This window comes from Microcebus murinus, chromosome 23 (genome assembly GCF_040939455.1).
Source record: "Microcebus murinus isolate Inina chromosome 23, M.murinus_Inina_mat1.0, whole genome shotgun sequence".
NCBI lineage: Eukaryota > Metazoa > Chordata > Mammalia > Primates > Cheirogaleidae > Microcebus > Microcebus murinus.
In genome coordinates this window covers 23,024,705-23,049,066 of record NC_134126.1, presented here as the reverse complement: position 1 = coordinate 23,049,066, position 24,362 = coordinate 23,024,705, and the positions used below count along the sequence as shown (strand labels likewise).

General features: G+C 49.7%; 1 long non-coding RNA gene across 1 annotated transcript in view; it reads right to left on the bottom strand.

Moving 5' to 3' along the window:
• LOC105880539 (uncharacterized) overlaps nucleotides 1–24,362 on the bottom strand; it is a 75,675-nt gene that overhangs the window by 28,299 nt on the left and 23,014 nt on the right. The window contains exon 3 of the long non-coding RNA XR_012914552.1: nucleotides 8,645–8,720. This is a non-coding gene — a long non-coding RNA (uncharacterized LOC105880539). The remainder of the gene's footprint in view (nucleotides 1–8,644; nucleotides 8,721–24,362) is intronic.

The window sequence follows — 24,362 nt, the reverse complement described above, 5'->3', positions numbered from 1 at the left end:
CGTTTTGGCCAATGGGACACCAGCAAATGTGATGGAAGTAGAGGCGCAAATGGCACTTGTGCATGGGGACAGTTCTTTATTGCTTCAGGGACCCCTCTGTTCTCGTGGGAAGTTATCTGGGTGAGCCTCGGGAGGATACGGCCAGAGGGAGCAAAGACCTGTTGTCCCTACCGAGTTCCCCTAGTTTCCAGTGATTCTCAGCCAGAGGACAGTTTGCCCCTTGGGGACATCTGGTGATGTCTGGAGACAGTTTTGGTCGTCCTACCGGCATGCAGTGGGCAGAGGCCAGGGATGCCGCTAAACACTTTACAATGCACAGGACAGTCTCCCCACACCAGTCTTCTCGCCCCAGATGTCAACAGTGCTGATGTTGAGAAGCCCTGCCCTAGACCAACCCACCCCCAGCTGACATCCCAGCCGATGGCAGTCCTACCAGTGGGCCCAGGCAGGGCGACAGCAAAACTGCCCGGCTGCTGCTAGTCTAGGAATTATGATCAATGAACTCAGGATTGTTCTAAGCCCCTTATGTTTGGGATGGATTTTACTTAGTAAAGCCTAACTGATCCAGGACATCTGGCTAAGGGTGGCCCATCACTGGGCATTTCCACACACGTCCTCACTCTCTGTGACCAGGAATGCAGAAGTGGCTGGTCCTCGTGCGTGGACACTCGTCCTGTGGACATCTACCTGTGAGATGCTGTTTACTACCCCCGCCCACACACCTATCAGGGCCAGTTACTGTTCTAACTACTCTATTAATTCATCGAATCCTCACTGCCCTATGAGGTATTGCTCCCATTTTACAGATGAGAAACTGAGGTTCAGGATGATTAACTTGCCCGGGGTCACATGGTTCCTAAGTGGAGCCAGAATTTGGACATCTGGCCCGGAGGCTGTGCTGTCTCCCGGCGGTGACACTTCTTGGCTTCACCATGTACTCAGCCCTCTCGTGGCCAGGCTGCCCCTCCCTGGCCCCTACTGCTGCCCGCTGGCTGGCTCGGGCACCTGCCGCAGATGTGCCTCTCTTGTGACATGTGTGTCTTGATACAGGCCTCTCAGGGCAGGCGAGTGCGAGCCGAGGTTGATGGGGTCAGAATTCACCCTCGAAGCCCGACTCCAGTGCTCACTCGCTGTGGGATCTTGAGACAGTCCCTTGATTTCTCTGAACCTGAGTTTCCTTGCTGGCAACATGGGGCAGAGCATCAGCATTCAATAGTCAGTGCAGCACGGGACAAGGTCCTAGGCACTGGTGACACGAGGCCAAGGAGGTGCACACCGTCCTTGCCCTGCGGAGCTTCCAGTGAGACGGGAAGGGTTAAGAATTAAATAGATAATGACGGTGAAAGCATCTGACAATTGTCTGGCGGAGCATGCCTGGAAGATACTAGTGGAGCCTGAATTCCAGGCTGCGGTGGCTCATTTCTAAGTCCCTGCCTGTGATCTTGCTCTCCTCTTTGGGCCAGAAAGCTAACAGTGACGGTTGAAGACCTCCAGAAAATAAAAAAGTAGCTCTTCTTTAGGAAGAGTGATAACCGCTGGGCTCTGAGCACTTCTCTCCTTCTCTGATGACACTTGTGCCCCTTCTGTGCTTCTAGGGTGGCAGCGACCAGCCCAGACCCTCCAGCTGGTTGCTGGAGTTCACGTCCCAGCTGGGGATCCGACACCTTGTTCTTTAGTGTCGCCACCATTAATCAAAACTTCAAAGGGAGTGTGTAGTCATTGTGTAAAAACTGAAACTACCGACGAGCAAGAAGAAATTGAAATCAGCCCAAGTCCCACCATCCAGAAAGAACTACGGTTAACATTTTAGAGTATCTCTCTCTCCAGACTTTTCCCCATTCGATATATTTGTCTAAATAACTCTGTACGTATATTGGGCCAGGAGGTCAGGATTCCCAGCCTCGGGGCTTCTACAGAGGCCCCCACTGCTGGGTGGGGCATAGATCGCTGGGGGCTGCTCGGAGCCCGGGACGGTGGGAGGTCAGGTGCAAGACCCTTTGGTCAGTTTCCACCTGCGCCCCAGCCCCCAGCTGAGCCTGGGGCCGCCTCCTCCCAGCTCTGCCCCGTCTGGGAGCTGCGTCTCATCCCTCCCATGGAAGCCACTTGTCGCGTGGGACGGCTGTGTCAGAAGGAAACCCCGCAAGCATGTCCCTGGGAATGAATCGGGCCTTTATGTGAAAAGCCACTGTGTCCAACCGCGGCTCCTCACAACCCACTCTGCAAGCCGGCTCTGGCGTCACTGCTAGCTGGGGTACGGACGGGATGGGTGGGAGCCCGCAGATCATCTGCGGCTCAGCAACAGCTGGAGAACTTACTGACAGATGCAAGTGTGACATTTAACCAGGCCGCCTCGACTCCTCCCAAACTCTGGACAGTGATGTCCGCTTTCCTTCTCCACCCCCGAATTTCCCAAAAATCTTAAAAATCATGACTATAATTGACAGAGCACAGATTCTGTGCCAGGCCCTTCCTCCCCCTGCCAGCCGTCCCCATCAGTGGAAAAACTGTCTTCCATGAAACCATCCCTGGTGCCCAAAAGGTTGGGGATCGCTGTTCTAATACAGTCACATTTATGACCAACACAATCAACTGTTAAAGCTGGAACTTTTCTTATGAACATGATGTTGTATAGTTTGTCTTGTTTTGAGACAGAGTCTGACTCTGTTGGCCCCTAGAGTGCCGTGGCATCATCATAGCTCACAGCAACCTCAAACTCCTGGGCTCAAGTGATCCTCCTGCCTCAGCCTCCCGAGTAGCAGGGACTACAGGTGTGAGTCACCACACCTGGCTCATTTTTTCTATTTTTAATAGAGATGGGATCTGACTCCTGCTCAAGCTGGTCTCGAACTCCTGAGCTCAAGCAATCCTCTTGCCTCAGCCTCCCAGAGTGCTAGGATTACAGGTGTGAGCCACTGTGCCAGGCCTGTTGTATAGTTTTTAAGGGAGGGAGGGAAACAATCCCAGCAGAATTGCAATATCTATGCTAAATCTTCCTCCTTTTGAAGTTGAATTCTTTATCATCTTCCTCTTTTGTGACTCAAAGGCAGAGAGAAGAGGGTTTACCCAAACTCTTTGAAACATTTGAGGGCTGACCCAGCGCTAGGGAGGGTTGTGCAAATCTGGTGGAGAGGAGTGGGAGAGTGGCCTGGAGCCCGATTCAAGCATCTTGGGACACTCGGTGGAGGGCAGGAAGGGAATTCTCCAGCCCATCATGCCAGCGTGAGGTCTAAGCAAGTCCACTGCAGGGCACCACCTCCTCCCCGACTGGAGGCTGCCTGCCCTCCCCAGCTGTCCTGGCCTTCCCTCCTCCCTGGCCAGCACTGAGCCTCTAGTGGGGAGGTAGCCAGAGCCAAGGCAGCTGGGGCCATGGTTCCTCAGTTAGCCTGTGCCCCTTGCCACAGGGATTTGGTGACTCACTGAATGAGGCATCGTAAATTTCTTCCTAACAGCACACTTGTCACTGAACCATTCCAACAATTTGGCACAGCAAGTGATCTGGCTCAAGGCAGCAGAGGTAATCCTCCAAGCGCTGGGGGGGGGGGGGGGCAAGGACCCCCAAGGTCCCTGTCACATCTGTCTGGGGCTGGCATAATCGTGCCCACTTCACAGACAGGCACTGGAGTTACAGGGTGGTCATGTGAAAAGGATTAGTGACTCAGCCCCTCAGGCCCCCTGGGACAGACCCTGGCACCTCACCTGCAGTGGGTGGCACTGCTGAGTGGCTGGAAGCATGGGCCTTGGCAGTAGATGACCAGGGTTCAAATCCTGGCTCTGCCACTTCCAAGCTGGGTGACTCCAGGCAGGTTCCTTAATCTCTCTAGGGTCTCTTCCTCATTGGGAAATGGGGATAATACCTAATTCATGGGGCCTCTGTAAAGATTCAGTGAGGCACATTAGGGGACAAGCTTGAGCATAGTGCCAGCAGCCAGCGATGCTCCTAAGTGTACCCGCTCCAGCCCACTGCCTCTGCCCTCCTCCTGCCTCCTCTCCTGTGGGCTCTGTCTTCTCATTGCTCTTTTGAACACCCAACAGTGGCCACCCACATTATATTATTTAATACTCTCAGTAGCATGGGCAAGAGGTATTATTGTATTATCCCTGGTTGAGAGGGGTGGAGATTGGGGCCGTGAAGTGTCTTCGCCAGGGCCACCACAAAGGGCACCACTGAGCCCAGCGTTCGGGCCGAGGTTGGACTGGGAAGTCATTTGCCAGCACGACAGCTCCCAAGGGAAGCCCCTGATCTCGGACCAGCTGCCACAAGGGAAGTTCCGGATGTGGCCAAGTATTCTGTCACCGCATTCTTCCTAGGCAGTTCAGTCCCTGGACTCTGGACGGCTGCCGAGGAGGTGTGGAGGCAGGAAGAGAACTCCCTATGGCAGATGCAGGGGAGGCAATGCGGCCACAGGGCCGTCGTTCTGCCCCTTGCTCGGTGCCAGGCTGCGGCTGACACTGTGCGCTCGTCTAGGCCCCACGACACTGCTGGGAACGCGGCCTCGTGGAGTGCCTATGTCACAGAGGAGGATGAGACACAGAGAGGCCCGGTCACTTACACCGCCTGCACCTGGGGGTGTAAATGAGGTGTCTCTCTCTCCACCCACTCCTCCCATCAGCGTGGGGTACAGTTGGGCCGGAGCAGTAGATTTGGAAACCACATTTAGGCTAAGTGACCTCAACCCACCACCGTGGGCGAATTAGCAGAGCCTCTCTGCCTTCGGGAGTCCCCCTGGCCTCTCACCAAGCAGCCTGGAACTCCTTGAGCTTGTGGGGTGGGGCTCAGTGAGGGCCATTTCTGCGTCTCTCATGCATTCTCGGGACCTAGGCAGGGTCCTCTCTAGGCCCCCCACCTCAGAGCTGTGTGTCCTGAAGCTTGGACCTCGTTGAGGGAAAGGCAGGTCCCCGAGCCCTTGGGGTCCTCACTAACCCTGCCCCCGCCCCACCCACGAGGTCCCCTGAGAGCGGGCGCTCTGCCTCGTTCTCCTCTGGGTCTCCACCACCTGCGACGGTGCCCGGCCGGCCCGAGACACCTGTGTGACTGACTGACGACTGACGGACCGACTGACTGAGAAACAGCCAGCCCCGGTGATAAGCAGCCCGTGAGGCCAGGTGGCAGGCCTGCGCTGGGGTCGCGGGCAGGGAAGGTCCCCAGCGGCCCCTGAGAGCGGGAGCGCCAGGGCTCCGGGAGGCACAGGTCCAAACCGGTTAAGGGCCGCTGCCCGCCAGAGGGGCCGGCATGCCTGCCTGGGGTGCCGCAGCCGGGCAGTCCACGGCTGCCCTGTGGCATCCCGGCCTGTGTCATAGGATTTCGGGGCTGCTAGAGGGCTTCCCGCCAATACCGCCTCCTGTGCGTCGCCGACTCCTACAAATGCACCGCGAGAAGGACCCGTGCGGTGGCGGAAACAGTCTGGACTCGGAGTTACAGAATCCAGGTCGGAAGGACACCCGCCCCCCACGCTCCATGCACACGCATGCACGGTGTCTTCCCTCCCAGTGGGTGGCCTTGGGACGTCCCTCCAGCTGCGGGTTCTCTGCTCGTGGCTTCATCCCTGTAACATGGAGATGATGTCGCCCTCATGGACTGTTGTGACAGGGTTGACAGAGGCTAGAACGTGCGTAGGCCCCGTACATACCCACACCTGCCCCTGCGGAGCTGTGGCCTCCCTCAGGTGTCTCCCGGAGTGCCGCTCGCCATGCTCAGGCTCAGAGCACAGAGCCTCTCCAGGCAGGTCCCCTGGGTTTCTCCCCCAGCCCACCCTCCCAACCTGAGGAGTCTGGCTTCCCAGCCACACAGACCCCTGACACAGGAAAGGAAAGAATCAGCATAATCACCAATTACCTTCCCTCCGCTCACTTCTCTGGGACAGTAACTTGCCGGTGCCCAGAGGCAGGGCTCCTCCAAACAGCCACCAGGCCAGGTGCAGGCGAGGCTCGGGGAATTGTGCAATCTTCAAGCCAATTAAGTGGGAGCCGAGCTCTGGGGGAAACAGGCTCTGGGTTCCTGCTGCTCTGAACACACCATGGGGCTACTCACGAAAGCGCTCTAGAAAACGTGGAGAAGGCAGGGGGGATGCCAACGACAGTGATGATTAAAGGGTTGGAAAATGAGGTGGATGTGAGCTTAAAGGTTAGGTGGGAGGAGCATTGAGCCTGCAGGAGAAGGGCACGAGGGCAGGGAACTTAACCCCTCTTCCTGCCTTGTGAAAGAGGATAGCCCCCGGTTCTTCCCCTGCTCTGAACCTGCGCTCTCTTGTCCTCGCTCCCTTTATCTTTATCTCGATCATCTTCTCCTTCTATTTACTTCTCAGCTCATTTTGATCTTTATGGAGCTCCTACTCTGTGCCAGACAGGGTTGCCAGATTCGGGAGATAACAGGGGTGAACCGCAGGGTCTCTGCCTTGCGGGGCAAGTGGGAGGAATGGGTTCATCACCCCGAACTCCCTACGCTGTAGGCCTGCAGGGCTCCAGGTCCCATATCTTATATGCCAGAGGCAGGAAGGGCTGGGGCTGCAGGTGTCCTGGGAGCTCAGGAGGTCAGTGGGCTGCCCAGCCCTGCCTGAGCTTTGGGAACTTTCCCCCCATGAAAGGTGCCCAAGCGGGGTGTCGGAGAAGGAAACAATGAGCTGGGCGAGCACAGGCGGAAGGGCGTTCCAGGCAGCAGAAGCAGCCTGAGCAAAGGTCAGGGACGTAACATGCGGAATATGCGTAGGCAGCCACAAACAGCTGGGCTCTACTGCAGCAAAAGTGGGGAGCTGCGTGGTACAGCATGGCCAGAACGCCAGGCAGGGCCCAGATGCCAACACCCTGCACCCCGTGATGGGGGCCGTGGCTTGGTCTGGAAGCCGGTGCTTCGCAGAGCACGGCCACAGGCTACGAGCAGCATTAACAGAGGTTCCAGAAAAATAAAGGGTCAAATAAGCTAAGGGGCATTGAATTAAACAAGTGGCTCTCAACTGTGGGCAATTTACCCCCTCCCCCCAGGGGACACTTGGTAATGGCTAGAGAAATTTTGGTGGTCCTATTTTGGGGGCAGGGTACCACCGGAATCTAGTGGAAAGAGACCAGGGATGCTGCTCCTTGTCCTACAAGACACAGGACTGAACCCTACAGAAGCCTCCCCCGCCCTGCCAGCCCGCCCAGGGCTCAGGGCTCCTGAAAGTTCCAGAAGCCCAGGACAGCCCAGTTCCTGAAGCGTCGTACAGGCCCTGCCAGATCATTTGTCTCTGTGCTGTCACAGTCTGCTGGCTGGTTGGTCTCCCCACTGGACCATGCAGGTCTGAATGGCTGGGTTCAGGTAGCCAGTATTTTGGGGAGGAAGGAGGGAAAAATATGGAAAGGACATTCTGGCAGGGTTGGATGGAGGGGGTTGCGTTGGGTAGGATCCGGCTCGTTGGGGACACTTCTGCCATCAGCATTGGGAGGATTTGGGGGGCTCTTTCCATCCTAGCAGCCCCCACATCTGTGCTTGGGGGTGCAGGAATTAGACCCAGCCCTGAGGAGCTGGCCAGGTTAGAGTCACAGACCTACTCTGTCCTGGGAAGAGCGTCCCCTATGGCCAGCTCCTTCTCTCCGATTTCTTTCCTATTTTATTTTTTTTCTTTTCCTTTTTTTTTTTAAGATAAGGTCTCACTCTGTCTCCCAGGCTAGAGTGCAGATGTGTCAGCATAGCTCACTGCAGCCTCAAACTGCTAGGCTTAAGCCATCCTCCTGCCTCAGCCTCCGGAGTAGCTGGAATGACAGGTGCTTGCTAACATGCCCAGCTAATTTTTCTATTTTTTTCGTAGAGATTGGGTCTCACTCTGTTGCTCAGGCTGGTCTCAAACTCCTGACCTCAAACAATCCTCCCACCTCAGCCTCCGAAAGTGCTAGGATTACAGGCAGGAGCCTCTGCACCCGGCCTCATAGCATCTTTTAACACGCCTATTTTTAGTTTATTTGCCTGGCTCTTCCCTTTATTCTCCTCCCCACCACGATGTCAGCCCCACAAACGCAGGGCTTTTTATCTATATTGTTCACTGCCCTATTCCCAGCACACAGTATGTGCTCAATTAAAATATGTTGCATGAACAAGCATCTCAATGCCTACCCTGGTATACAGCCAGCTCAGAGTCCCTGGGTGCCGGGGTCAGAGTCTACCCCAGCAGGAATGGGGAAGTCCCAGGAAATTTCCCTCCTAAAACATGTAGCATGTTTTCATTATGCAAGGTGATCATTCTGAAATTGCTTCAGGGAGAAGACGTAGGAACTTTATACTTACGCCCCTGGTCTTCCCTGAAAAGTCTGGGATGATGGACTGACCCATTAGCCAAGGGAGGAAGGATCAGGACAGGATGCTGCAAAAGGCCCAGCAAGCTAACAGCTAAATGAAATCGTAGCCACTCAGCGGGACAGTGGCATGAGCAAAGGCCTCGCTGCCTCCCGCAACCGTTGCCAAGCATTGTGACACACGGGGCTAACTGCATCTGAGCGCGGAGCTGCCGGTGGCAGCCCACACAGCTGGCAGGGCTTCAGTCACCGCCTGCTCGCCCGAGCATCACCCTGCACCAGAGGCCAGCGGGCACTCCCCGATTACACACGGGGAGTGAGGACCAGAGCAGGGAAAGCGCGAGTCCATTGGTCCCCTTGGAAACAGATGCAACAAAATACGCACCTGTGGGTAGAAGCAGGTGCCCAGCCTAGTCAGGGTTGCCGGGGAGTTCTGTGCTCACGGGGGTTCGTGTTTGCCCCTGCAGGAGCAGAGAAGGTTGTTAGAAACCCGGGTTTAGATCTTAGCTGACCCTCCACGCTGCAGGTTCCAGGCTGCAGAAGCTCATTCAATTTGTAAAACTCTCTTCGATAAATTTAATCCTTAAATAACACCACTTCTAGCATTATCGTGCTCATTTTACATAGCATAATTTTACAGAGGCTCAAAGTGGTTGGGTGAGTTTCTCAAAGTCACAAAGCCAGTTTGTATGAGAGACAGGTTTTGAGGCCAGTCTCTGACTGCAGTTGAGGTTGGTTCTCGCTGTGTAGACAAGACTGTTCTCTCCTCCCGTCATCCAGAGGGTTTCTGTTTGGGGCCCACTCTTCTTGTTTGACATTGTGTCTTTGAAAGTATTTTGTGGTTTCAAACACTGGATACAAATTTAAGGGACTATCACTGTTACCCACATTCAAAATCATCAATTTCAAACTGATGGAAAATTTCCCAGCATTTGTCTATAAAACAGGGGTGGAGAGGAAACTTTTTACTGCATTCCCCTGTGTACCTTTTGAACCATTCAACAATAATTTTTTAAAAAAATATTATTTAAATCTGTGTAAACCATTTCTCTCGTGCATTTATTCATTAATAGCAATGACAGATAAACAAGTTAGATCACGAAGATTTTTCCAGAAAAATCCAGAGAGAAACCATAAGAAGGAAGGCACAGTGACTGTGTCTCACAGTAACTTTAATTCAGTGGAAAAGCATGATGCCTGCTCTTAGAATAACATTATATGATCACATATTGAGTTAAAAGAAAATGAGTCAGAGGGCTTTGGGAAGAGAAGGGCATGACATGCAACGTAAAGGACTATTGGGCTAAACTTCTTAAGGCCTTGGGTATAACAAAACCTACCATGAAGCATCATTATCAGACTCAGCTGAGATAACCCCTGGGAAGGCGGCTAGTACCAATGACCTGCAGCTCTGTACACGTCTGTCTGTTGAATCTTAGAAATACCAAGTTTCCATGGGCAGGAATGCTTTTGACTATAAATAATGAGAAAACCTCACTAAATGGCTGAGATGGATACAGGCTCCTTTTTCTCACTGTGTAATATGTCTCTGGAGATAGTTAGTCCAGGGCTGGGATAGGGTGAGCGACATCCAGGTTCGCCCAAGACCTGGATTTTGCATGAAATCCCTGTTTTAGTTTTCTTTTCTTTTCTATTTTGAAACAGAATCTTGTTCTGTTGCCCGGGCTAGAGTGCCAAGGTGTTAGCCTAGCTCACGGCAACCTCAAAGTCCTGGGCTCTAGCGATCCTCCTGCCTCAGCCTCCCCAATAGCTGGGACTACAGGCATGTGCCACCATGCCCAGCTAATTTTTTCTATTTTTAGTGGAGACAGGGTCTCGCTCTTGCTCAGGCTGGTCTCGAACTCCTGACCTCAAGTGATCCTCCCGCCTCGGCCTCCCAGAGTGCTAGGATTACAGGCGTGAGCCACCACGCCCAGCCTGCATCCCTGTTTTAGCATCGAAAGTCCTACATCTCAGGAAGTCTCCACCTGGTTGTTCAGCCCAGCAGCAGTGGTCATCAGTGTCACCATCCAGATCAAAGGTAGTTTCTTCTTTTTCACTTGGCCATTCTGACTGTTGCTCGTTGCCTCTTGGTTGCAAGATAGCTATTGCACCTTCAGGCATCATGTCTGCATTCCAGGTAAGATGAAGATGGAAGGTCAAAAGGATCAGAGGCTTTTCTCTTACACGAGTTGCCTCTTATTCTGGAAAGAAAGCTTTCCTTGAAGATGTGCCCTTATATCCTCTTGGCCAGCACTATCTCGCTAGCCGCAAGAGTAGTTGGACAATTGAAGTTTTGGTTTCCAAAGCCACAGTAGGAGAAGGCCAGGGGAGAAGGTGGCGGGAGGATTTGGGGTGGCCCACCCACAGTGCCTGCCCCCGCCCCCCGCGCCCTCACCCTTCATCACACCCGGCCAATGTGTGCTGAGCACCTGCTGTGGGACAGTCACTGAGCTGGGATCGCAGTGGGCAGAAATAAGAACAAGACACAGCCCCAGCCCGAGTAAGCGTGCTATCTGGGACATGCTGACATGGAACAGAGGTGACTATGTCACAAGGCAGCCGGGAGAGAGCGGGAATCTTCCTGAGGCGCGGTGGGAACGGGAGCGACAGGGCTCGGGGATTAGCGGGATAAACATGAGCACAGCATTGTCTCTAGGTGGAGATGAACCCTATGATGCAAGGATGTCCCTTGGCAACAAGAAAGCTCTAGAGAGAGGAGCCAGGGGATGTGAGAAGAAGGACTGAGCAGGTAGGGGTAAGTACCTCTCGTCCCTGAAAATGCCCTGGCCCCGAGGGGGCTGCCACGGCAGGAGCCCTCAAAGTCCTAGGCTCTAGTGATCCTCCTGCCTCAGCCTCCCCAATAGCTGGGACTACAGGCACATACCACCATGTCCAGCTAATTTTTTCTATTTTTAGTAAAGACAGGGTCTCACTCTTGCTCAGGCTGGTCTCGAACTCCTGACCTCAAGTGATCCTCCCGCCTCAGCCTCCCAGAGTGCTAGGATTACAGGCGTGAGCCACCGCGCCCGGCCTGCATCCCTGTTTTAGCATCGAAAGTCCTACATCTTGCGTGCAAACAGCGTGTGAACAGAGGTCCCAGGGCCTTGTGCACACCAGCAAAGAGCTCTAAGAACTCCTTGTGGAGACAAGTCACCTCCAGTAAAGGCGACTCCAAACTGCCCTTGAGAGAGAGAAGACCGACCTTTATCCCCTGCCTGAGATCCTGCGGGACACTCACGCCCCCGCCTCGCCTGTTTCCTATCCTTTTGGCCTTCGATGCCAGTCCCCTCCTCGCTTCCCAGCCTCTCCCTGCTTCTCCGGCTCAGTTGCTAAATCCACCTCCAGGCCCAGGCCTGGCCAGCCTCTGCGCCAGACGGGCCAGAGGGGGCAGCCGTAGCCTCAGTTGCCACCCAGGCTTGGCGCTGGCGCCAGCGGCTGCCGGGGCTCCTGGGCGAGCGGCAGCATGCCCGTCCTCCCCTGCCCTGGTGGCCCAGGTCACAGCAGAGCTCCTGCTTTAATCCCACACCAGCGGCCCCAGAGCCACCGAAGCACACCTGGAACTGTCCTGCAGGTGCCTCGTGTGAACTCACAGAAGCATTGTAAACAGGCCTGCAAGGTGGGCAGAGTGACCCTCACGTTGCCCGTTCGCAAATGAGGCCCAAGGGGGTTCGGGGGCAGAGGTGGGCTCGATGCCTGGGTTGGCTTCTAGAGCCCCTGCTTGCCCCGCTGCTCCATGCCATTTCTCTGTGTGCAGCGGAGCTGTCCCGGTCCCTGTGCCCTGTGAGCTTCTCTGTGCCCAGACCCCTGGCCCAGCCTGGCATTCTCTGCAGCAGGGTCTCAGTTGCCATAAACCGGGATGAAGCTTCATTTATTCCTCCACTTAACAAATATTTACTGGGTTAATAAATACTCAGGAAGCACCAGGCGCTGTGGGGGCCATCATGTTATTTTCAGGCTGCCGGAATGTGCCCACTTGCTCGTTTCCAAGGACCACTGGCTGCCAGAGCTGGCCATGTCCTCAGGGCACCGTGGCAGGGCTGCCCGTGGCCGGCTCAGGCCAGCGCTGGGCCCCTCTCAACTGCCCTGCACATCAGTGGCCTCTCTGACCTTGCTTCGTGCCCTTCCCAGCCATGCCTGTTTGCAGTCTGGGCCTGGCACGGTCACACCTGCGCCCGTTCTGGTTATGACAACTCAGCTAGTCACTGCTGTCATCAAAGTAAGATGGTCAGAGGAACTAAAGTCGCCTCCAGATTCATTTGATTCTTGGTAAACAATATGGTGAAGTGGAGGTTAAAGGAGAAAATCTTTTTTTTTTTTTTTTTTTTTGTGGGGGAGAAGCTGCCAATAGTCATTATTCCCCCCCCTCTGGGTGGGGACCCCAGAGAGGTACCACAGCAGTGCAAGAAACTGAGATGGAGGGATAAAACGACCAGCTCAATTCACACAACATTATTATGTCTTTTCCTATTTGCAATAGTAATATACATGTTTATTGTAGAAAAGTGGGAAGTACCAAAAAGTTAAAAAATGAAAAAAGAAAAAGAAAGTAAAAGGAAGAAAATTGGAAAATGTTAACAAAGCAGAAAGAAAAAAAATACTCTGTGATATTATTACCCAGAGATGATTATTACTCTTAACATTTTGTATTTACCTCTAGATTTTTCTCTGTGCACATTCGTGGGTTTATTCTCTGTATACTACTTTGCACCCATTCTTAACACTTGTCATTATATAGATACCACTCCCCCTTGACACCAAGAGTGTCATGAAGACACCATTTCAAATGGCTGCATAGTGTTCCATCATACAGGCGTGCCATCATCTGTGTGATCTACACTCTTGGCTATTTGGGTCGTTCCCTGATGCCACCCCCCATTTTATCCTACATAAACGATACCGAGGTGAACATTCGCACGTGTATATTTGTGCCCACATCTGATCTTTTCTCCTTGGGTTGAATTGTGAGGGACACAGTTGGACAAACTGCTGGACTTTGGCTCAGAAAGGGGGAGCCGGGGAGCTCTGGTCACCAGCTGGCTTCCTGAGCAGAGGCTTTGGGGAGGCCCAAATGGGGAGATGCTGAACCAGGGTGCCTGGGCACCCCAGAGCTTCATTTATCTTACAATTTTTCTTTGAATGACCCCTGCTTTATTACTCCCAACTCTTTGGTTCAGAAATCCTCTGAGACAAGCTTAAGCCGACAAAGAGGAATTGATGTGAGAACGTCGGGGCAGGAGCACAGTGGTCCCCAGAAAGGGCTTGAGGAAGAGGAATGCCGTCGGACTGCCCTCCTCTCCCTTCTCTTCCTGCGGGTTCCTGGGCTGCAGTGGTCCTCCAACTCAAGAGTGCCCCAGACCACCCCTGCAGGGCTCACCAAACACCAACCACTGGGTCCCACCCCAGAGTTTCTGGCTGGCCAGATCTGGGGGTGGGGGAGACTCTGCATTTGTGACTCAGTCCCAGGTGATGCCGAAGTTCCCGGACCACACTTCGAGAACCTCTGCTAGGCGGCAACATGTGCGCAGACGCGCTCCAAGACTGCTACCCCGTGCTGGTTTCTGAGCGAATCCCAACCTCTCATCGTGCTCCTTCCTAGTGACACCAAACCAGGATGCCACCACCACCCTGTCAGAGAGAGACATCGCCACCCCGGCCCCCAGAAGGATGAGGTCCAAGCGGGGGATGAGGTTGCTAAGGCCATTCCCTGAAATTTTCTCTCTCGGGGCTTTCTTCTGGGCACTAAATCAAATCTCAGGCAGTTCACAGCCAAACTCTCCTTCTCTTTGGCCTGATACCTGGATGCTAGGCAGGGGTTAAAGAGGGTCTCCCCCATCTCCTGCCCACTCACTCAGAAGGGCTCTTCCCTTCTGGGGTGCCCATCCAGCAGGGATTGCGGGGAAGTCCGGGTGACCAGAGCCCTTTGCAGGGAAGAATGGCCCAGCCCTTGGCACTGGGTTGCTCAGAAGCTCACCAGGCAGAGAACCAAAGAGGCAGCCAACAGGGGAGAACTTACAAACCTACAGTCCACTGTGAAGCCATAAAGGGGCTCACGCTCTGGTGACAACAATCAAATGACACCCATGCGAGGCCCTGTAAGGCTTTAGTTTATTGTGCTCCTACTTGTCCTGAGCACCACGTGTCTTATGTTGACCATTTAATTTAATCTTCCCTAAAAACCTGCAGAGATGGGTGTTATTATCCCCATAATACAGATGAAGAAACTGAGGCACGGAGAGACTAGGTTATTTGCTCAAGCTCACGCAAGCTCTTAAGCACTACTCTGCGCTAAAGAGAGAAACCAGAAAACCAAAAAAGGGTGGAGGGGAAAAAAACTAACGTATACATTCTGCTACTCAATCATTCCATTAATACTCTAAAGTATTGTCCGTGCTTTGTAGGTGAGGAGACAGAAGCTTAGTTAAAAAGCTTGCCAAGTTCACACGGCTGGTAAGCACTGCCCCGGGTATGGAGCCCAAGCTTGTCAGCCCCCAAAGCCCAAGCTCCCCTGACTCTACTCTTCTGCTTCTCCGGAGTGATTAATTCCAAGCAGGGAAGCAGGGCAGGCTTCAGGGTGGGCAGCATTGGAACCAAATAGCCCAGCAAGGGTTCAGTGCGCAGAGACGGGAGGGCAGGTGGCCAGGCCAGGAGCTTGTATGAGCACAGTCCTGGGCTTGAAAATGCATGGTCTGTCTCTCAGTAGAGGAAGGGCACAGAATGGCATATTCCTTTAATAGAGTACTAACTGGTCAATAAAATATCACAACTGACTATTCTGAGATGTAAAAATGATTACAAAATAAGTACACACTGGAAAGTTAGGATATAAAACTATATATATATTAAGATTCCAATTTAGTAGATGTGTGTGTGTGTGTGTGTGTGTGTGTATCTCAGCCTAGAAGAAAATATATCACCTTGTTAAGTGGATTTTTCAGGATACCAGGCTCAGGGATGATTGCTATTTTCTTATTTTTACGTTTCTGTATTTTCTATAGCTTTCAAACACAATGAGCGTGTGTTAACTTTTACAGCTATGAAAAGAAATCTTATTTGCCTACGAAGGTGCGAGGCAAAGCTTCTTTCCTGAGACCATCCCCAAGGAAAGGATGAAACTCTCCCTATCCCGTCCTGTCTTCCTACCTCACACGTTGATTTTCCAAGACTTCCCATTTGTGAGCTCTTGATGTTTAATTCATTGTTCAAAAACAATTTGGGTGCGGGTGGGAGAGATGGCATCCGATGGAATCTGCTTTGAAGACCTCAGGGAGGGCTATAATTTAGCCATGCCTGGAACACACACATGAAAGCCCTGGTTTGCTCAGAGCTTTTCCCATCTAAGCAGGCCGAGGTGTGGTTTCCCCTGAAATACTCCACAGACATCTGAGCACACAGCCCCGAAGGCTCTTCCCGCAGTCTCTACCCCACTTTGCCCTTAAATCACAGCCGGTCTAGAAACCTTTAGACTCAAGTTGAAGTTTCTATGATCTTTAAAAGCTTTTTAAAATCAAACCAACCCGGAACTTAGTGTTTTCTAATGGTAAAGTTGACTCTATTTATGTTTCTTTTTGTGATTTCATTGTCATACATTTCCATTTGTATTTAGAGGAGTTTAAGACAGATGCTAAAGAGTTATTTTAAAAAAATCTGGAGCTTAGTAAAAAGAAATCATATACAAAGAATGGCCACCAAAGATTGAAACCCAAAGAATTATTCCAATTTAAAAATTAGTCCTTGGGTTGACTTTTAAAAAGAATTCAAGCATTTTCCCCCATAGATTTGAAAAAGTACTACCTCTCTCTTCCTCTCACCTCTGTAATTTTTTAAAAGGTCCTGGGTTCCATTTTCAAAGTAAGACCTGTATTTTTAAGGGTGACACATACCAAGTAACCAGAAACTGGCCCTGGCTTGGAAACCCTCCCAGTTCTCATAAACATGCACTCACTAGTTCCTTTCAGGATGATGGATGCTATTGATTGGCTCAGATCAGCCTGTGATCCAGCAGTGGTATTAGACATTGGCTATAAAATATCTCCTTATGAATTTTTCATTGGCGTGAGCATCTGGAGAGCCGGGCAGCTGCCTCCCTGAGTGCTCCCCCTCCCTCCTTGCCCTCCCTCCTGCTCGCTGCGTCTCAGGACTGATGATGCCACTCTGCAGGGCCACGTTATTGGATCAGAGCGATTAGCTTGACAGCCTACGTTTCTGAGTGGAATCCAATTTCTTTTTCAGGTGCAGCGAGCTTACCAGTAGTCATGTGCTTTTTGTTTGGCGATGGCATCACAGGATTACTAGAAGATGCAGTAAACTGAAGTCATTTCCCATTAACCGTCCTCCCCGGGATACCAAGGCCGTGTGTCACCCTGCGCCTGCAGCATCGCACTGCTTTCCAGGAGAAGGAGTGCTCGCCGCAGCTCAAGGAAGAGCAGACAAAGGGGCCACCTCTGGAGAAGTGCCACGCCGGGCACTCTCAGATGCCCTAACTCACGAGTCTCACAGCAACTCCAGAAGAGGGGGAGCATTCTTCCCACTTCCACACGGATGCAAACTGAATATCTGAGAGACGTCTCAGATTGAATATCAAATTGAATATCTGAGAGATTCCTCCTGCAGGAGTAGGTGGTGAGGTGGCATTCCAGGACTCCAGACGTGATGCAGTGGCTGAGGAAGAGCTGCCTTTCTTTGAGAGGACAGGGGACGCTTCCCTCGGAGCAAATCCATCCGCTGGCTGCCTCTCCGCTGGTTCCTACTACCTTCCATTCCGGACAGCAGGAAACATGTCAAGTTCTCGCATCTAGAAATAGAGCTTTCTTCCCAATACTCTTTGCATCGGGGTGAAATTGGGCTCAAATCAAGTTCAAGCACAAATTTTGGGGAGAGAATAAATAAGACAAGGTCAGGAGGTAGTCTGTGGAAGGGGGAGGGGCGGGTCAGTGGTGACTGGGTACAGTGAAGGACTGACAGTCAGTGTGTGCCCATGACCCTCTCTCGCGGGTGTGGCCCTCTCCCTGGGCCTGCTTCCTCTGTAAAACGCGAAGAGCCTCTGTGAAACCCGTAACACAGTGACAGGGAACTCCGAGTCTCTATAGTCCGATGACTGTCACCAAATAAGTCAGCCCTCCTTGTCCACCAGCTCTGCCTCCATGGATTCAAGCAACCATGGATTGAAAATATTCAGAAGGAAAAAAAAAAAGCATCTGTAGTGAACATGTCATTATTCCCTAAACAATACAGTATAACAACTATACGGCATTTACATTGTAGTAGGTGTTACGAGTAATCTAGACACGATTTCAAGTGTCTGGGAGTGTGTGCGTTTTATACCGAGGACTTGATCATCTGCAGATGTTGGTATCCGCAGAGATCCTGGGACCAATCCCCTGTGGACACCGAAGGACAACTGCATTTTGTCGTGCACCAAAAGAGAAATAAACAAAGGAATCAAGAAAGCGCCCCGTTGTAGATGAAAGTGAGAATTCTCCCTGGTTTCCATCTCTGCTCAAGGAACAGTGGCCAGTTCTAACAAAGCGCGTCCTTCATCTCATTCACACCAGCCTGCACGCCTGAGCCGGGAGGCTAGAGCTGCCAAAAACGATGACACCAAGAGAAATCGTGCTGTTATCCATCTCCGAAGTGCTTTGTCCCCCAGAGCACAGCCACACCATTTGTTCCTGAGTCTTTGATATAAACTGTTTGACAAGTCTGCAGAACAGAAGTTGAGATAAACATGTTGAGACACCCAAGAAGACTATGTTGTTTTTGCTCCTGGATGTGAGGTTTTTTTTTCCTATATTGGCCCCTTGATTTTTATAGACTGAAACTCCCAAACGATCCCAGAGAACTTCCAAAAGTTAGTTACTGAGCCAGAAGGAATGAAAATGTCATGTTGTGGATTCTTCAAAACCCACAAATCTGGACTGTTCGCTAGAGTGGTCGTGATTTGTCAGCACGTGCACTTCATGGATACTGTAGACTTGGATGACACGGTCCATCACCACCCTTTGGTGAATGTCTTCTACCAATTCCACAGATTCCAAGCCCTCAGGACTTTCTTGAAAAGTTGTACTTATTAGGAAATTTTTAATCAGAGAAGCTGTACAAAATACTGCACTAAGCCCCAGCATAGTCACTGTGGAATATCACAGGCGAAAGGAATATCCGTCAGTCCTTTAAGGTACCACCTGCACCTGCAAGTCCCCAGACTCTGGACATCCTCTCTCTGCTTCCCTGAGGAAGTACCGTGTTTTCCCGAAAATAAGACCTGCCCATAAAATAAGCCCTAGCAGGATTGCTAAGCATTTGCGCAACAGAAGCCCTACCCCGAAAATAAGCCCTAGTGACGGGCGTGGCTATGCAGCGCATCTGCACAACCCATGCATTTCGTCGAGGAACAGGAAAGAAGACGAGCAGCCCTTCTCATCTGCCCCATCATGACAGCTACTACCCCAGAGGTGACCGGAGAGGTGCGGGCAGCCCCACCAACAAGGTCAGCTCCCCCTGTCAGGTCCCGGCCATGCTGTGCGTGCTGCAATCTGAGGCTTTGAGGGGAAAATAACACATCCCCTGAAAATAAGCCCTAGGGTGTCTTCTTGAGGAAAAATAAATATATGACCCTGTCTTATTTTCAGGGAAACACGGTAGCCGCCCTTTGTGGAACATTATAAAGCCACTTCCTTATAACCATGCTCTCTTTAAGCTTTGGGACGCTCATTTCCCCTATATGTTCAGACTTCTCCTAGTGGAGTAAACAAGCTACAAGTGACCCCCAAGGGAGTTCATGAGTCAAGCTCTCAGCCCTGAAAGCCTTTTGAACTTGGAAAGGGTCTCAGAGGTCACTTAGTCCAGCCCCAGTACAAACAATGAAGTGGCTCTTAAGAAAAGGGTCTGCTGTCCAGTGTATTAAGAAGGGTATGTTCAACCAGCTCCTTTAAAACTACGACTGTGATGATAAAGGTATGTGGTGGGAGAAGACCTGAAGTCACATGCACCTTCAGGGGACACCGTCCCTGGTCTCATGACAGAGATGACACAAGATGACAGGGCATCTGGGAAGGCTGTTTGTATCCGCCCCGCAGTCTGTGGGGGAGAGAGTGGGTTGATTCTGATGACTGTGGTGAGCCCTTCCTTCCTCCTATGCTAAAAAGGTGAGTGGTCAAGCACTGCCTGGTCTAGAGATGGCCCTTCCCGTGAATATCACAGATCATGGAGATTTATTTATTTTTTATTTTGGTGGAAAACCATTTTCCTAACCAGCAGTGTGATCATGACACACAAGTATATTTCCACTTCCAGCTTGGAGAAACAGCATGGGAAAAACAGAAAACAAGCAGAAAAGAAACCTTTTCTTTAGGCATGAAGGAGGGTTATCTACCTCCTTGGGTCAGTGAATGGTTTTTCAGGATCACCTTTGTGACCTCTTTCACCTGGAAGCCTCCACGTCACCTGCAGTCAGGGGGAGATTTCACTGACGACACAGAAAGCAGCCTTTAGGCCTATGTTATTTTTTGTTTTGTTTTGTTTTGTTTTGTTTTGTTTTTGACACAGAGTCTCAGTCTGTTCCCCGGGTTAGAGTGCCGTGGCATCAGCCTAGCTCACAGCAACCTCCAACTCCTGGGCTCAAGCGATCCTCCTGCCTCAGCCTCCCGAGTAGCTGGGACTACAGGCGCGTGACACCATGCCCGGCTAATTTTTTCTATATATATTTTTTAGTTGGCCAATTAATTTCTTTCTATTTTTAGTAGAGACGGGGTCTCGCTCTTGCTCAGGCTGGTTTTGAACTCCTGACCTTGAGTGACCTCCCGCCTCGGCCTCCCAGAGTGCTAGGATTATAGGCATGAGCCACCAAGCTCGGCCGGCTTGTGTTGTTTTTAAGTGTCCCCAGGCTGAAGGTTCCTTCTCTTCCCCACTCTGACTCCTTCAAATTCAGCTGAGGGATGGATACCTCCTCTGCCATTCCAGCCCCTCACTATTCCAGCTAAGAACCCGTCAGTTTCCCCCCCACGAGACCTTATTCATCTCTCCCATTCTTCCCTTACCCAGATCCCAGCGCCTGGCACTACGGTCAATGGCGTCGGAGGACCACTGTCATTACTTCTGTCTCTGCTCTTTGTCATAGTCTCTCCCAACCTGCTGCCTCTTGTCACCTGTTATATTTGCAAGTCTGCATCTTCTCCCACAGCACCCAGCCTACGCTGCTGCTCTAGCTGGTCCTTGCCAGCTCTTTGTGGACGAGCCACTGGGGACAGAATGCACCACGGGAGTTATGTGACAGACCCTCGACCGGATGGGCATGTAGTTCCAATAGTCTGGCCAAGTTATTTACTTAAGGGTGGATGTCTACCAAAAAACAAAACCAGACAAGTCAAACACCTCTACGTCTCTCTCTTCCCACCCTTTACTATCAAGTTTCTTAAGAGAATAATCTGTATCTACTGCCTTTATCTCATGCCTTGTCCATTAAATCTGTCCATTTAAATCTGATTTCACTTCCCACACTCCCTCCGCGCTTACGCAAACTCTGAAATCGCTCACGCTAACTGCCAGAGGTAGTCGCTTTTCTAGAATTTTATCTTCACCAATCTTTCTAATGGCTGCAGCTGTTAACTACTTTCTTGAAAATCTTCCCTTATCTTTGGCGGGATTAGGATACAGTTGATCTCTCAACTCTGACTTACTTCTTTCTCCTTTGCTGACCCATCCTGTGCATTACTGAAAACAGGAGTGTGTCCCAAGATTTTTCCTCAATCCAGTTTCTCCTCTATGCAGATGTCTCCCAGATGCTTAACCCTAGTCCAGCTTACCTACAGAGTTCTCATTTCAGACTCTCAATTGTCTGCTGATCACTTCATCTAAATAATCATCCTACTCTTTCAAACGCAGCAGTTTAAAAGTGAACAAATAATCTTGTCCCCCAAACCAGCTCCTCCTAATAACTTTTTCTACTAATATTTGTAAAGGAAAACATGCCACTAACATTGAAATAAAGTTCAAAACTTTGTTTTCATCTTGCACTCCTCCGGATTTCTCAGTGCCACGTCTGATGAGTTGACAAGTTATAGGGTCAACAAGCATTCACCGAATGCCTCCTTTAGGCCTGACTCTGGGGAGGTAGTGAGGGAATAACAAAGGAGACAGAGAAAGAGAGTGAAAATGAGAGAGAGAAGAGAGACAAGGTCTTACCCCTGATGGTGGGAGAAAAGGCATTCAGCAATCTTTCAAATAAGTTTTTTAAGATCACAACTGTGAACAGTTCTTGGAAGAAAGCTATATGCTGCTCTGAGAATTTATTTTTAAGGGGAGGATATAAAATTATTCATTAATTTGGTGACTATTTATCGAATGCCTACTAAAGGCCAAGTACTGTTTAGGTGCTGAAGTCTTCCTAGCCCACCTCTGCAGTGTCTCTCAACTTTACTCCAGTTCAGGTTCCTGCTTCCTGTTTCCCCCAAGCTTCCTAACAGCCCCTCCCTCTGTCTCTCTGCACTTGAACTCAGCCCATATGCCACGGTCAAACATGCCTACAACAGAGCAATAAGGTTGGTTTCTTCCTCTGAAATGTTTGAAGACTCTCTGATGACAGCCAACATGATCAAAATTCTGCAGTTAAGAATTGAAGACCTGCATCTATGAGACCTGACCTCCAATCTTTCCATCTGGTCTTACTCCCCAATCCCCTTTCATGTATACCTATCTTCCAGCCAAACAGGATTCCTCAGTGTTCACAAATACGTCCCACACTTTCTTATCCAAAGTCATGCTCTCCACTTGGAATCCCATGTGGTCTATCTGTTCATTGAAAGCTGTCCTTCCTCTTTCAAAGTTCAGATTAATTGCTTTATAAAGATTTGTGCCGTATTCTCCCTAATAGCTTGCACAGATGGCAAGGACTGAGTTCTGATCGTATTTATGGTAAGTCCACCCCCCACTCCACACACAATTTGCAAAAGGACCTTCTCATTACACATGCTCAATAACTACTAAATAAATGTTGCCAGAAATGGTTTTCTAGTCGTTTCCTATGCCTACTTTACAGTATTTCTTTCCAACAGTATGGCAAAGTCTTCGAGAGCAGGGATGATGCTTTCTTCTTTTCTCTTTGTTTTCTCCATAGTTCTTAGCATAGAACTATAAACAGAGAAGGAGTATAAATGGACAAGTGATAAATTATGCTTTTTTTCCCCTAGGAAAATGCAACATTGCATTAAAATCCCTATTCTTCTGTTTAAGATTAATGCCATGTTTAGACATGAGGAAAAGAAAAACTGTGGCTGGTATATTAACATTCACAAAATGTGTAGCTATTTCTTTCCTGTATGTTTCCTATGTAACTATTGCTGCTCAATACAATGTCTATCACTTTTTATGTGCTTAATTTATAACTCTATCTTATTAAACTCCATTATCAGTCCTTTTAAAAAGTTATCTTGAATTTTCCTGGTGGATTATTATTATCTATAAAGATAATTTTGTCTCTACTTCAAATAATTGTATCATTTCTTTCTTTTTCTTATTACATTGGTTAGAATTTCTATATCAATATTTTTAAAATGGGAATAATGGACCTCTTGCCTTTAGTGTTTTTTTTTTCCTAATAGTAACTATTATGTTAGCTGATGGCTTAAAATAAATACTTTTAAGAAGTATTAATCTGGCTGGGCATGGTGGCTTATGCCTGTAATCCTAGCACTCTGGGAGGCCAACTCGGGAGGATCCCTCGAGGTCAGGAGTTCAAGACCAGCCTGAGCAAGAGCGAGACTCTCTCTCTCTACTAAAAATAGAAAGAAATTAGCAGGACAACTAAAAATACATAGAAAAAAATTAGCCAGGCATGGTAGCACATCCCTGTAGTCCCAGCTACTCGGAAGGCTGAGGCAGAAGGACTGCTTAAGCCCAGAAGTTTGAGGTTGCTGTGAGCTAGGCTAAAGCCATGGCACTCTCTAGCCCAGGCAACAGAGCAAGACTCTGTCTCCAAAAAAAAAAAAAAAAAAAAAAAAACAAACAAAAAAAAACCACAAAGAAGTATTAATCTATTCCAAATCACTACATCTACTCTTTCCCTTCTTTATTGTAATTTTATTAGTACCTTTATCAGATCATTCTCTCAGAATGAGGTACAAAACTTAAATGAAGTGGATATTTGGCAACTATTCAGTGATAGGATCAATTGTAGGGTGCCAAGCCAGGTAAGAAAAATCGTGAATCATTGGCCTATCTTTATTGATAATTTTACTGATAAAATTTTCAAGAGAACTAATGAACCTACATTAGCCTTTGTGCCAGTTAGACATGAAATCTCTGTGATAAAGGTGACAAACTATGATAATGCTCAGGAATTCTTCTATTCTTTCATCCATCATTCATTCATTCTTCCAACAAATATTTATTGAATATTGCTATGTGCCAGACATATTTCATTGCTGGGTTATAGGAATGAACAAGACAAGTCCCTATTGTCATGGGGATTTCCTTCTAGAGAGGGCAAGCACATAACAAGTTAACAAATAAATGAGCAAGATATTATTAGATATTCATAAGTGCTATAAAGATAATAAAATAAGGTGATATATTATGATATATTAGAGAGTGACTGATGATGATGGGCTATTCAGCCCAAGTGGTCGGAGAAGGCTTATGTAAGGAATGATATTTGAGAAGCCAACTTTGTAAAGATGATAGGAAGAGCACGGCAGGCAGAGGAAATAGCAAATGCAAAGGCACTAAAGTAGAATGATCTTGGCATTTTGCAAAAACAAAGAGAATGATGAGGAGCAGTGACTGGAAGGAGAACGATAAGATATGAGGTTGGAGTGGTAGGAAGACCAGATAGGTGATGGTGAAGAATCTGGGTCACATGTACTCATGAACTTCATTTTTAAGGATGAGGAGAGTAATACATTTGCTGAGATGAAATACAATTAGAAGATTTATAATGCAAATTATAACCACATAAAATTTACTCAACATCTTGAATAGATAGGAATAAAGCCCAAATAAGGCAAATAAGATCTCTATTACATTCTACTCCACATCAACATTCTCATTTACCTGTGTTTTGTCACCCTGAATGGCAGCAAAGATCCTGAAATGATAACATGCTTTCCTGG